The sequence below is a fragment of the Dendropsophus ebraccatus genome, chromosome 1, assembly GCF_027789765.1.
Source record: "Dendropsophus ebraccatus isolate aDenEbr1 chromosome 1, aDenEbr1.pat, whole genome shotgun sequence".
NCBI classification, from domain to species: Eukaryota; Metazoa; Chordata; class Amphibia; order Anura; family Hylidae; genus Dendropsophus; species Dendropsophus ebraccatus.
Window position 1 is genome coordinate 147841824 of NC_091454.1, and position 15839 is coordinate 147857662.

Below are 15839 nucleotides of genomic sequence, written 5' to 3' on the forward strand. Positions count from 1 at the left end.
GGTATGTGTCAGTATTGTGCAAAGTGATGGCATAGTATATTTGTTGAAAGAAAGCCATACTAGACTATTTAGATTTATGATTGACAGATTTTACTGTATTCAAAAGGAGATCAACCAAAACACTGCAGAGACACCATCACGTGTCTCAACGTCAGTGTATTCTAGAACATTGCCCCCTGAGGTCAACCAGCGTCCTTTTGCATGCACTTACTAGTCATTGCTCCCTAGCCAGAAACCTACTCCACATTGATGAGGGGCAAAACACCCGAAACAGCTGTCTGTGGATGGATACCTTGCTGAGGTGGTTTCCTTGACTGGAGAACGCCTTTGGCTTGGTTGTTCCTTCCCGGAGGGAAGGTCTGGCTAGTTCACTGACGTCGAGACATGTGATGGTGTCTCTGCAGTGTTCTTTTGCATATTTGATTTCCCAGGGGGCAATGTTCTAGAATACACTGACGTTGAGACACGTGATGGTGTCTCTGCGGTGTTTTGGTTGATCTCCCTGAGGTCAACCAGCGTCCTTTTGCATGCACTTACTAGTCATTGCTCCCACTAGCCAGAAACCTACTCCACACTGATGAGGGGCAAAACCCCAAAACAGCTGTCTGTGGATGGATACTTTGCTGAGGTGGTTTCCTTGACTGGAGAACGCCTTTGGCCTGGTTGTTCCTTCCCGGAGGGAAGGTCTGGCTAGTTCACTGACGTCGAGACATGTGATGGTGTCTCTGCAGTGTTCTTTTGCATAGCAGATTTTACTGTATGGCATCACAAGCATCCAGGTAAGGAGAAAAGCTATCTACAGAGCCACACTCCACAGCATCCCAGGGGAAGCTCTAATGATGAGACTGTCCATATATGGTCAGGTACATCATCAGAGTTTCCCTGGGGCTTCCTTCTGTGAGTGGGCAACTGTGAGAACTGCCATAGCCTTATTGCTGAGGTAAACAATGGTAGTCCTCTGTATTCTGTGGGGTCATCTAATTGACTAATATATATCTGTTTCTTCAATAAGAAGACCTCTAGGATTTGCTGGTTTCCAACACTTTCGCCAACCAGTGCCACTTGGCTTATGCCTGGTATTGCAGCACAGCTCAAGTGAATGTGACTGAGGTATAATACTATTCACAGGATGTTACTAGATGTTATAGGAAGGAAGCAGCAATGTCTTTCTAATTGTAGACAACCCCTTAAAGGGTGGGTTCACACTTAACGTATCTGTAAGTTTGCGGTGAAATGCGCTGCGGATACCTTCAAGGTCATTTCAATGAGATCACATGCTTTTGCTGTGAGTATGCAAAAGGCCATCCCCTAACCCCCCCCAACAGCCCGGTACATACATTACCAGTCCGCGCTCCTGCTTGCTTTGGGGTTCCCGTCATCTGGACGTCCCACTCAGCCAATCAGTGGCTGCGGCAGGGCAATGCACTGATTGCCAGATGATGGGTACCCCCAAAGCAAGCAGGAGCGCGGATTGGTAATGTATGTACCATGCTGTGTTTTACATACTTGCAGCGGGATCACGATTCTGCTGCAAGTATGTAATCTCATTGAAGTGACAGCACAAAATCCGCTGCTGATACGTTATGTTTGAACCCACCCTAAAGCTTCATGAACAAGACTGTTCTCCTTCCATTTGCTGGCTTCATTTCATAGACTGGACATGTGCCTATGAATGAGACTCACTTTATCATACTGAACTATGATGCAGAGAGCTCCTAACCTTAAAATGAGTCACCAGTGTAACCAGGCGGTAGGGAAAGCAAATTGTTTGCTGAGCTGTATAGCGGGAGGTATAACCTGTAGGAAGAGAGAGATTGTTATCCTGCTGTATAGAGTTCTAGTGAGACCACATCTGGAATACTGTGTCCAGTTCTGGAGACCTCACCTACAGAAAGATATTCATAAGATAGAACGGGTCCAAAATGCTACAAAAATGGTGGAGGGTGTCAAGCATAAAACGTATGAGGAAAGATTAAGGGATTTGAATCTGTATAGTCTGTAGGAATGAAGATAAAGGGGGGGGGCATGATCGAAACCTTTAGGTATACTAAAGGACACATTTTAAAAAAACTGAACTCAAGAACAAGGGACACATTCTGAGCTTAGTCAGAAGATCAGAAGCTACATGAAAAAAATATTACTTTACAGAAAGAGTAGTAGGTTCTTGGAACAAACTTCCAGCAGATTTGGTACATAAATCTACTACAGAATGTAAACATGCCTGGGATAAACATATATCTACCCTAAGGGCCCTATTCCACAGGAACGATATTCGGCCGATTATCGCTCCTTGGAATTTAGGGCCAGACCTAAAATCATCGTTCCCCCACCGGGCATCGCTCGGGTGGAATAGCGGTGCGCGGCGGGCGACCGACGATTTGAGAAGCATACATTACCTGTCCGGGCTTCTCCTCCGCTCTGTCCCGCGCACTCCGGCCTGTCAGCTTACGGAGCGCTCAGCCAATCACAGGCTGGGACCTCCGCGGCTGTGATTGGCTGAGTGGCCTGTCAGCTGACAGGCCACGCTGAAACTAGAGCGCGCAGGACCCGGGGAGGAAGACAGAGTGGAGCAGAAGACCTGATAGGTAATGTATGCTGCAAGGACATCGGTAACGATGTCCCTGCAGCCCTCGCTCAACGATCATCGGGCTGTGGAATAGGCCCAGTAAACGAGCGGCGATCTAGCAGATCTGCGATCGTTTACATTGTTGATCGGGCCCTGCTCGGCCCGTGGAATAGGGCCCTAAGATAATAAGAAAGGAAATACTTATAGGGCAAACTAGATGGATCAATTGGTCTTTTTCTGCTGACAATATTCTATGTTTATACAAAATTAATTGAGGTCCAATTCTGTTCTAATTTTATAATAAAATCCAATGTGTCACAGAAAAAATATTGGGTTAGACTAACAAACAACAGATAAACATTATTCAGCATTGCAAAAGGTAAAATTTTGCTCTGGCCGAGAAGGATCAAGACAGTCCTGATCATGAAAGGGTTAAAACCAAATTAAAAAGTACACTACAGGCAGGGGGAACATAATAAAGAACCTGTACTTACTGGTTCCTGTACCCTCACAGCGCTACCTAACTGGGCTCTTGGACCCCATCAGATGCCATCTTCTGCCCATTTCTTAGTAATCCACGACTGGTCGTGTAGTCAGTAACTACAGCAGTGTCCTACCCCCGACACTGACTAGCTGAGCAGGGCATCCGTCAGCCGAGTCGTGGCGAAGCAGGGCATGAGAAATGGAGAATCCCAGTTGGGGGTACAGGACCGGTAAGTATAATTTCTTTTTTCTGTACCCCCCACCCCTTGCTGCTCATTCTTTAATGAATAGGATTGGTGGTGGGAATTAAAAGAAAAATACAATATGTAATCCATGAGTTGCCGTTGGTTTGCTTTTGTGTTAAATACTCTTGAGAAAAAGCATCAGTGATTGTATAGCCCCGCTGTGTATTGGGGATGCAGATTGCGCTTGTTTGTAGTATGTGGGGACACGTGATGCATTTTCTGTTGTTGATGTCGGGGCACTTTTTACAAGAAGATTTCTTAAATTTAAGGGCTCTGTTTGTATGAAAGAAGAGGTAACTCTTCTTTAGGGTACAAACCCACTTGACGTATTTGCTGCGTGAATCGGTCTTAAAAATAAGCAGGCAAAACGCAGGTTGGCTTTATACGATTGTTCTGCGTTAAAATACGCAATTGCGTATTTTTGAAGCGTGAAGCTTGTTAGCAAAGCATCAGTTGTTAACAACCTGTGCGAAAAACGCATGTAGCTTCATGCTTCAAAAATACGCAATTGCGTATTTTAACACAGAACAATTGTATAAAGCCAACCTGCGTTTTGCCTGCTTATTTTTAAGACTGATTCACGCAGCAAATACGTCAAGTGGGTTTGTACCCTTAGAGGTAATCTTTTTTTAGAATGTTCATGTGGGGGTTATAGGTGACGACTAATGGTACACAGCTGTTCTCCTCCTTTTGCTTATATTTCAGGCTTTTTCTTTCTTTGGTTTGCTAAAATGCATTCCATCGGATTGTTTAGAATCTACAGAATGGCTGGCTGTTGATATCGAGACGAGGCCATCCAGAGATAAGAATGTCAAATTTACTTAGAGTTGGTGCTCTAGACAACATAACCCTTATAAATTGATAGTGTTATTTGTGTGAATTCCTAAGTGATGGTCTGTAATTTGTCGAGAGACTCCCTGATGGCATTTAGCCAGAAGTTTTGTTCAAAAGCCAATGATTCTGGTTCTATAATCAGACTTCATCCTGCTGCCCTTCTTTGAGGGTCTCACATGGCATTGTGTTTCTTTTTCTTTACTTTTGTTATACTGTAACCTCACTTCTAAATTAACCTTTCAACTACGATCACCATGAGAAAACAAATTTTTCTTTCCAGAATTCCATACCAGATGTATAAAATTGGTTTGCTATCATGCCCAGCAGCTTCACGTCTAGTGAAAGCCATGAGGATGTTCAATATGGACTAAGTAGCCGCATTCTTTTCTCCTTCGATGTTGGTTTTGCATCAGGGACTCTGGCTGCAACCATTGATTATCTGGTTTCTTAAAATTTTTTGCCTCTATGTACCAATATTCTGGTCGTCAACAGTGGGTCGGCCCACGAAAAGAAGAAAAAAGCCTGAGATAGACAAGAAGATGTGCACATCACACAGTAAAGAATATAAAATAGATAGAACCAACACTTAATACAGAAGATAAAATACTGATTAGGATTCATCTCACCCTCCAACTGGGTATACAGACAAACACCATGTAATGGTTTGCTGTCCCCACTCCCACCAAACAAAACAATACAATGAATGTCCGTAAAGGACCCCATATAGACACAATAATTGTTATAGATCTTGTGTGTTATTAGATTGTGTAAGGGAAAAGCTGAAAAAATAATTTATGTCCCTGGCCATACAAGAGTTGACGAGGGCAGGTCCATTTTATTCCTCTGGCACACTGTGTGAACAGTACAAGATCCTGAAGAAAATCCTGTCCTGTACTTAAAAATGATTTACAGCTTCTAGCAGCTTGTTCTTACTTTTCAGTCTGGATTTGCTTTATTTGTATATGGATTCTGTTTATTCTTCAATAATCTTTATTTTTTTTTCTTATTTTTGAAAGCTCTTTTAATATGTAAAGAGTTTTGACCTTAAAGGGGTTGTGTCATTAGTAAAACTAGATTTAATCTGATGTATTATGTGAAATTTAAAAACATTTCCGATGTACAAGCATATCTGATAATGTCCTGTTTTAAAGATATAGGCCCACTAAACTTACATAAGCCTGCATTGTTTTGAAACCCTATTGCCCTTGCTCAGTCTGTGTGGTGTACCCCCGGTGTGATGTTATTTAGGCGGAGCGGACGGTCACTTGCTAGGCGTTGTGGTGTGAAGGCCATTCTGTGGTGGATGGCCGAGATACAGCCGGACCTTGGAATGTTGTCACATGACGCCAGTGCCTGGTGGGCACACAGGTGTGATGGCACGCCTGCTTTTATTTGACAAGGCCGGTTGTACCCTTTTCCCTTGTGGTCAGTGTCCTGCCGGGTTGCTACTGGTTCCCTTGGGTTAGAGTGTTCACGGATGGCCAGAGTGGTGTAGTGACCCTCCCGGATAGTAGGACCTGCCACCCACAGAAAGGGGAGATTTTGTGCTGTGTCAGTAGTTTCCACGAATAATCAGAGTCTCCGGTTATAGTTAAGTCTGTTTACTATTTGTAAATGTGCAGCAGGTAATACAGGTTCAACAGTATAAGGTTCCTTTAGATAAAGTTTCTGAAACACTCTTTACAAAGTTCCAATAAACCCTTGACAATAGAACGACCAGATCTGTAGTTGAAGTGCAGTGTAGGAGATAGTTGGTTGAGTTGTATTGATTGATACAAGAGATAGAGTAGCAGAGAGGAGGATGCCATGAAAGTCTCAACCCATGTGGTACTGTGCTCTGCCGGGATGTTGGAGTATAAGGTAGAATACTGTAGAAGAAGAAGAATCAGAAGAATAAAAACAACACCTGTGCCCGTGTATTGACCTTTTGACTTTAGTCTTCAACCTTCTTAATGGGTGACACAGGCCCCAGACCTTTTTACCTGGGTTGAGTGAAATGCTGAGGTCTCCCTGCTGACACCTGTGCTGCGAGTTCCTGGGCTTACTGCAACTTTGCTCTGTCCAGATCAGTTCCTAGCTCTTTAGCTCTTTAGTGGATACTGTCCTGCTCTGTGACCTCTCCTTGTTTGAGGTTGTCTCTGGCTGGCATCCCCTAAAAGGAGTTTAACAGTGCATAGTGCTTTGGAGTGTAACTTGTGAAGAAGTTGGTAGCAGTGTGCTGTCTTGCGTCCTTCCCATGCGTGGTACTAGCTAAGACTGACTTGAGGTACAGGGACCTCCTTCCTCTACAACGTCCAGAACAAATATAACGTATTTCCTCCTTCACCCATGTGACTTACTTCCTCCCCAGCCTGTTAGGTGCGCTGTGAGTGGGTGAAAAAGTGCAATATAAGAAGAAAGAGAGGAGATGATAGGAAAGAAGAAAGCTAGACTCCTACTGGTCTACAGATTCAGTTGACACATAGAAAACAACAACCCTTTGCAATCCTTCAGTTGTGCAGTTTACATATACACATACATAATATAGTGCCATCTAATAGCGAACTTTAGTAATACTTTCATCACCATAATAACACAATGAGTACAGACTTTTGCGAAGGGTGTATATATATGCAACACCCCTAGTGGTACACCTCATGTGCGCTATATATAGAAATCGCTAGAGTAGTTATATAGATATACAGTATAACCTACATCAGTTTGTGTTGTATGTTAAATCTACCAAGCTTCTGAAAGCCACGTCCTTCCTGCTAAGCCTATTTCTCAGTGACATAGGGAACATAAAAATGGAAAATGGCATTGTAAAATTCCCTCTACAGTGCCTCTTTATACCCCGGGTTTCCAGTAATGTGGGGTTAGGAGAACTTCCATTAAAGGGGTGTTATTTCAGAGAGCTATCCCCTATCCTTGCCAATGTTAAAAACTGAGGACAAGCACCCAAACATGACAGAACATATAACAGAACATATGAGAAAAACTGTATTAACCTTATAATGGGGAAGACAGGACACCATGCTTAACTCCTTAGTGACCAGCCTATTTCGGACCTTAATGACCAAGCCATTTTCATACTTTTTTCATTGCCACCTTCCAAGAGTCGCAGTGTTTTATTTTTGCCCATGTAGCCATATGAGGTCTTTTTGAGGGTCAACTTATACTTTTCAATGCTGCCATTTTCAGATTTATAAAATGTATTGATTACTTTTTATTAACCCTTTTTTGGAGGGTAGAAAAAAATGTCATTTATGTTTATGTATATTTTTAATATAAAACTTATGCTATCCAGTGTATAGTAAAAATAGCATAATAAATCAGTTCTCTGGGTCACTACGGCTACTGTGATACCAAATTTGTTTAGGTTTCTTTTTTTTCTTTTTTTTAACTTTTACCACTTTGGCACAATAGAAACTATCTTCCTAACAAAACCCCACAAAAACTGTTGCCACATTGCATTTTTATCTTTTGGGCAAAAGAGCAAGTTTTGGGCTCATTTTTTGTGGAAAGATGTGTAGTTTTTATTGATACCAAATTTTACACACACACACACACACACACACACACTCACAACTTTTTGATCTCATTTATGACATCTTTTCTGAAGCGGATTGATAAAGTACAGCAATTCTGGTGATTTTTATTTATATATCTATATCATAAAAATCAAAGTCTGTCTGTCCTTCTGTCTGTCTGTCTGTCTGTCCTCTATAGACTTCCAAACGCCTGAACCGTTTGACCCCAAATTTGGCACACAGATACATTGGGTGCCCGGGATGGTTATTGCGAAGGTCCCGTCCCTGCCAGATGTACAGAAGGGGAGGGGGAGGGGAAAGAGAGGCGCCTCATAGAGATGAATGGGAAAATCTCCTCACTGCAAACACAGGTGATATAATTAACTGCAGCAGACAGGGCAGTTGGAGCCTTAGCAACCAATAGGATTACTGCTTTTATTTTCACAGGGAGCAATGGTTGCTAGGGAAGCTGCCTCACAACATCCACAGTAATAACTGGTAGACCCCCTACTCCATCTATACAGTACATGTATATGCAGGGCCCCCTACTCCATCTATACAGTACATGTATATACAGGACCCCCTACTCCATCTATATAGTACATGTATATACAGGGCCCCTACTCCATCTATACAGTACATGTATATACAGGGCCCCCTACTCCATCTATACAGTACATGTATATACAGGACCCCCTACTCCATCTATACAGTACATGTATATACAGGACCCCCTACTCCATCTATACAGTACATGTATATACAGGACCCCCTACTCCATCTATACAGTACATGTATATACAGGGCCCCCTACTCCATCTATACAGTACATGTATATACAGGACCCCCTACTCCATCTATACAGTACATGTATATACAGGGCACAACAGATATACCAAACTGTGACTGGGTAACACTGCTACACCAGATCTGACCAATACCGCCATACTGTGCTGGATAACACTGTCATACCAGACCTGACCAATACCGCCATACTGTGACTGGATAACACTGCCAGACCTGACCAATACCGCCATACTGTGACTGGATAACACCGCCACACCAGTCCTGACCAATACCGCCATACTGTGACTGGATAACACTGCCACACCAGACCTGACCAATACCGCCATACTGTGACTGGATAACACTGCCACACCAGACCTGACCAATACCGCCATACTGTGACTGGATAACACTGCCACACCAGACCTGACCAATACCGCCATACTGTGACTGGATAACACTGTCATACCAGACCTGACCAATACCGCCATACTGTGACTGGATAACACTGCCAGACCTTACCAATACCGGCAAACTGTGACTGGGTAACACCGCCACACCAGTCCTGACCAATACCACCATACTGTGACTGGATAACACCATCATATCAGACCTGACCGATACTGCCATACTGTGACTGGATAACACTGCTATACCAGACCTGACCAATACCACCATACCGTGACTGGATAACACCGCCACACCAGACCTGACCAATACCGCCATACTGTGACTGGATAACACTGCCACACCAGACCTGACCAATACCGCCATACTGTGACTGGATAACACTGCCACACCAGACCTGACCAATACCGCCATACTGTGACTGGATAACACTGTGTCGAGGTGCCTTCCCAAAGAAGGCCTACTGTTGTTGGCTGTTTCCTAATTGAGTTGGAGAATGGGTCCGGATCCCCTCTCCCACACCATGCACTTAGAATGAGGACACAGATTACGTATCTTGCAAACAAGTCTGGTGTGTTCTGCTATCTCTGAGAACCCACCTTTATTTATACAGGAAAAAACCAATGGATATGAATGTAAAATGCAAAGTCATACACTATGCAAGTCATCAACTTCAAAAGAACGAATAACTACAGATATGTTTTGACAGATATGGATATACAATAAGATTAAATGTTCAATTAAAAATTGTTTACATAAGGATGTTGATACATGAACATTTGTTATCTGCTTACAAAAATGTGAATAATAAAATAACATTTATTATCTGCTGGAAACAGATGGTGAAACAGCTGTATGTCCTTGAAGGTCAGTCATGTAGGAAAGTTCATTTAGAAAAGAATTTATTTTTCTTCTTATTTCTTTGGATGGATTAACTCATTCCTCTCAACTGTCATACCAGACCTGACCAATACCGCCATACTGTGACTGGATAACACTGTCATATAAGACCTGACCAATACCGCCATACTGTGACTGGATAACACTGCCATACCAGACCTGACCAATACCGCCATACTGTGACTGGATAACACTGCCATACCTGACCTGACCAATACCGGCAAACTGTGACTGGGTAACACCGCCACACCAGTCCTGACCAATACCACCATACTGTGACTGGATAACACCATCATATCAGACCTGACCGATACTGCCATACTGTGACTGGATAACACTGCTATACCAGACCTGACCAATACCACCATACCGTGACTGGATAACACCGCCACACCAGACCTGACCAATACCGCCATACTGTGACTGGATAACACCCCCATACCAGACATGACCAATACCGACACTCTGTGACTGAATAACACTGCCATACGGGTAAATACAACCCTGCAGGTATACAGGACACTACAGGTATACAGGACCCCAAAACTATACACTACAAGTGCACGGGACCTCCACAAAACTATATACTACAGGTATACAGGACCCCAAACTTTACACTACAGGTATACAGGACCCCAAAACTATATACTACAGGTATACAGGACCTTCACCAACTATATACTTCAGGTATACAGGACCTCCACCAACTATATACTACAGGTATACAGGACCCCAAACTATACACTACAGGTATACAGGACCCCAAAACTATACACTACAGGTATACAGGAACTCCACCAACTATATACTACAGGTATATAGGACCCCAAACTATACACTACAGGTATATAGGACCCCAAACTATACACTACAGGTATACAGGACCTCAAAACCATACACTACAGGTATACAGGACCTACACCAACTCTATACTACAGGTATACAGCACCTTCACCAACTCTATACTACAAGTATACAGGACCCCAAATATACTATAGGTATACAGGAACTCCACCAGCTATATACTACAGGTATATCGGACCCCAAACTATACACTACAGGTATACAGGACCTCCACCAACTCTATACTATAGTTATACAGGACCCTCAAACTATTTACTACAGGTATACAGGACCCCCGAACTATATACTACAGGTATACAAGACCTCCACCAATTATACACTACAGGTATCCAGGACCCTCAAACTATAAACTACAGGTATACAAGACCTCCACCAACTATACATTACAGGTATACAGCACCAACTATATACTACAGGTATACAGGACCCCCGAACTATACAGTATAGGTATACAGGACCTTCACCAACTGTACACTGCAGGTATACAGGACCTCCCTCAACTATACACTATAGGTATACAGCCCCCCCAACTATGCACTACAGATATGCGAGACCCCTAAAAACTATACATTGTGGGTATACAGAACCCCTCCAACTATGCACTACAGGTATACACTAATTCCACTGATTAACTCAGATGAAACAATACCTTTAGCTTGGCCTCCTGGGCACCTTAGAACAAATCTAATTAACACACTGACACTTTATACCCGGGCAGCGCCGGGTACATTTTCTAGTATATATATATCTATATCATAAAAATCAAAGTCTGTCTGTTTGTCTGTCCTCTATAGACTTCCAAACGCCTGAACCGTTTGACCACAAATTTGGCACACAGATACATTGGGTGCCCGGGAAGGTTTTAGCGAAGGTCCCGTCCCCGCCAGATGTACAGGAGGGGAGGGGGAGGGGGAAGAGCGCCCCATAGAGATGAATTGGAAAATCTCCTCACTGCAAACACAGGTGATATAATTAGCTGCAGCTTTGCCCAGAGGAAACGGCAGTTGGAGCCTTAGCAACCAATAGGATTACTACTTTCCTTTTCACAGGGAGCAATGGTTGCTAGGGCAGCTGCCTCACAACATCCACAGTACTGGTAGATCCCCTACTCCATTTATACATTACATGTATATACAGGGCCCCCTACTCCATCTATACATTACATGTATATACAGGGCCCCCTACTCCATCTATACAGTACATGTATACAGGACCCCTTACCATATCCATACAGTACATGTATACAGGACCCCCTACTCCATCTATACAGTACATGTATATACAGGGCACAACAGGTATACCAAACTGTGACTGGGTAACACTGCCACACCAGACTTGACCAATACCGCCATACTGTGCTGGATAGCACCGCCATACCAGACCTGACCAATACCGCCATACTGTGACTGGATAACACTGTCATACGAGACCTGACCAATACCACCACAATGTGACTGGATAACACTGCCATACCAGACCTGACCAATACAGCCATACTGTGCTGGATAACACTGTCATACCACACCTGACCAATACCACCATACCATGACTGGATAACACCGCCACACCAGACCTGACCAATTCGACCATACTGTGACTGGGTAACATTGTCATACCAGACCTGACCAATACCACCATACTATGACTGGAAATAACTGCTATACCAGACCTGACCAATACCGCCATACTGTAACTGGATAACACTGTCATACCACACCTGACCAATACCGCCATACTGTGACTGTATAACCGCCATACCAGACATGACCAATACCCCGACACACTGTGACTAAATAACACTGCCATACCAGACCTGACCAATACTGCCATACTATGACTGGAAAAAACTGCTATACCAGACCTGACCAATACCGCCATACTGTAACTGGATAACACTGTCATACCACACCTGACCAATACCGCCATACTGTGACTGGATAACACCGCTATACCAGACCTGACCAATACCGCCATACCTCCCTCAAAAAGACACCAGATTTTCTGGCAAGTCTGAACGGGAGGGTACTGCCCCTCTGCAAGCCCCTACGCACCAGACCATGGGTGCCTAATGGTAAATACGACCCTGCAGGTATACAGGACACTACAGGTATACAGGACCCCAAAACTATACACTACAGGTGCACGGGACCTCCACCAACTATATACTACAGGTATACAGGACCCCAAAACTATACATTACAGGTATACAGGACCTCCACTAACTATATACATCAGGTATACAGGACCTCCACCAACTATATAATTCAGGTATACAGGACCTCCACCAACTATATACTACAGGTATACAGGACCCCAAACTATACACTACAGGTATACAGGACCTCCACCAACTCTATACTACAGGTATACAGGACCCCAAAACTATACCCTACATGTATACAGGAACTCCACCAACTATATACTACAGGTATACAGCACCTTCACCAACTCTATACCACAGGTATACAGGACCCCAAAGCTATATACTACAGGTATACAGGAACTCCACCAACTATATACTACAGGTATATAGGACCCCACACTATACACTTCAGGTGCACGGGACCTCCACCAACTATATACTACAGGTATACAGGACCCCAAAACTATACCCTACATGTATACAGGAACTCCACCAACTATATACTACAGGTATACAGCACCTTCACCAACTCTATACCACAGGTATACAGGACCCCAAAGCTATATACTACAGGTATACAGGAACTCCACCAACTATATACTACAGGTATATAGGACCCCAAACTATACACTTCAGGTATACAGGACCTCCACCAACTCTATACTATAGTTATACAGGACCTTCAAACTGTGCACTACAGGTTTACCGGACCCCCGAACTATATACTACAGGTATACAAGACCTCCACCAATTATACACTACAGGTATTCAGGACCCTCAAACTATAAACTACAGGTATACAAGACCTCCACCAACTATACATTACAGGTATACAGCACCAACTATATACTAAAGGTATACAGGACCCCCGAACTATACAGTATAGGTATACAGGACCTTCACCAACTGTACACTGCATGTATACAAAACCTCCCTCAACTATACACTACAGGTATACAGCCCCCCCACTACACATTACAGGTATACAGGACCCCCCAACTATACACTATAGGTATACAGCCCCCCCAACTATGCACTACAGATATGCGAGACCCCTAAAAACTATACATTGTGGGTATACAGAACCCCTCCAACTATGCACTACAGGCATACACTAATTTCACTGATTAACTCAGATGAAACAATACCTTTAGCTTGGCCTCCTGGGCACCTTAGAACAAATCTAATTAACTTACTGACACTTTATACCCGGGCAGCGCCGGGTACATTTTCTAGTTAATGTATAGTTGATATAGTTTGGGTTGTTATAGACATGGCAATACTAAACATGTATAGGTTTTGTGTTGAGATCTTTTTATGTAATAGTTTATTGTATATCGGGAATGTAATGCATTTTTATTATTGGGGCAAGCTGTTATGTGTTTTAGTGCAAACTTTTTTTTTACTTTTACAATAGTGTACATTACTGTACACTAGTGTAATACTTAACAGTGATCTTTGATCACTGATGCAATACATTGTTACAATACTAGTGCAATGGGAAGGGGGCCATTCACAGACATAACATACATTACAAAGTTGTATAACTTTGTAATGTGTGTTATTCTGTGAATAATTTTTTATCGCCGGACAACCCCTTTAAGCTCTGACACCTCCTTACTCCTCTCCCATACCTGAACCTGTATCTCTTAAAAGGGAATGTGTCACCTAAATTTTCTTTTACTGATTAGAGTCAGATCCCAAAACTTGTTGTTTTACTGTAATCTGTTTCTAATTTATGACTTACATTTTTTTTTACTTTTCGTACATGGTTATGGGGGCTGCCATCTTACCTGAGCTGTTTTTAACTGCATTTACTGACATGCTTCACAGCAAGACTCATGGACATAGACAACAATATATTGTCTCCTTCAGATGAATGTAAAACATTACTAAGCACGCTTTGTGTCCTGTGATGTCATTCCTCAGGGAGCTGCTATTGTCGCCTTTATCTACTGGTGTCACATGTCGCTGCTATGCTGTACAGATCACTTTACAGCAGCCTCCCCTAACACAACAAACACAACATTCATTCAGATGAATAAGGGCCCTATTCCACCGGGCGATTATCGTTCGCATAATCGGTCAAATGACCGCTATTGCGAAAGACCTGTAAATGTTCATTAATTTCAATGGAATGATTAATGAAACGTTATTTATGATCGTATTTGCGTTAGTTTTTTCTTCGCTATTGCGTTTGTATCTACTGCGAACGACCAAACAACGTCTTATTCAATGCGAACGATTTGCGAAGGTTTTGCGAACGAGCAACAATAAAAATAGATCCAGGTCTTATAAAGCGATCAACGATTTCTCGTTCGGTCGTTAATCGTTAACTGCATTTCAACCGAACGATTATCGTTTAGATTCGAACGATTTAACGATAATCTGAACGATAATTGTCCGGTGGAATAGGGCCCTAAGACAGGCTTCTTGGCATGGTTAGTGACCTCTATTGAGGAGGGTGCTGCGTTTTTGTTTTTTTTTAAACATTCTTTATTTATAAAATGTTCTCATTTTACAAACACATGTATTCATAAAGCCAATAGTTAAAAACAGGAAGTATATATCTCCTAACGGGGGGGTGCTGCGTTTTGAGCAGTAGCTGTTGTGTGTACCTCTGTTATCTATATACTGGTGTCCCCTTTCACTGTACTCCTGTCTGTGTTGATAAGGAGGGCACTGCTGGGAAATGATTTGTACAGAATAGAACAGCTTAGTTTTTAGGCCCATGCCCAGAATTAAAATTGAAAGAATTAAGGACTGTTTTAAAATATTAATAGTAAAACAGAAAAAAAATCTTTAAACGAACGATTTTTCATTCTTTGAAAAGGATAAGGGTATGATCATCAGAGAATGATTTCTGCAAGTCTTCATTAGAACCAGGGCTGTGGAGTCGGTAGGCCACAGCTCCAACTCCGACTCTTGAATTTTTTCAGGGACCGACTTTGACTCCTGACTCTCTTCCATAAATGGCCAGTCAGACACCAGGGGAGTTATTTATCAAACTGGTGTGAAGTAGATCTGGCTCAGCAGCTTTTTCCTAATGTCCTACATGATCCTAAGGTGACTTCTGAGTGAATAAGGCAAAGATATAAAGC

General features: G+C 42.8%; 1 protein-coding gene across 4 annotated transcripts in view; it reads left to right on the forward strand.

The window, feature by feature from the left end:
* C1H15orf39 (chromosome 1 C15orf39 homolog) overlaps positions 1-15839 on the forward strand; it is a 60707-nt gene that overhangs the window by 14458 nt on the left and 30410 nt on the right. Inside the window, exon 1 of one of the 4 annotated variants that reach the window (XM_069981754.1) lies at positions 10925-10951. The exons of 2 other annotated variants lie outside the window; for them this stretch is intronic. The gene's annotated coding sequence lies outside the window, so the exon portion shown is untranslated. Of the gene's footprint in view, positions 1-10924; positions 10952-13473; positions 13534-15839 lie in introns of those variants that run through there. One more of the 4 variants, XM_069981748.1, reaches the window with a different exon arrangement.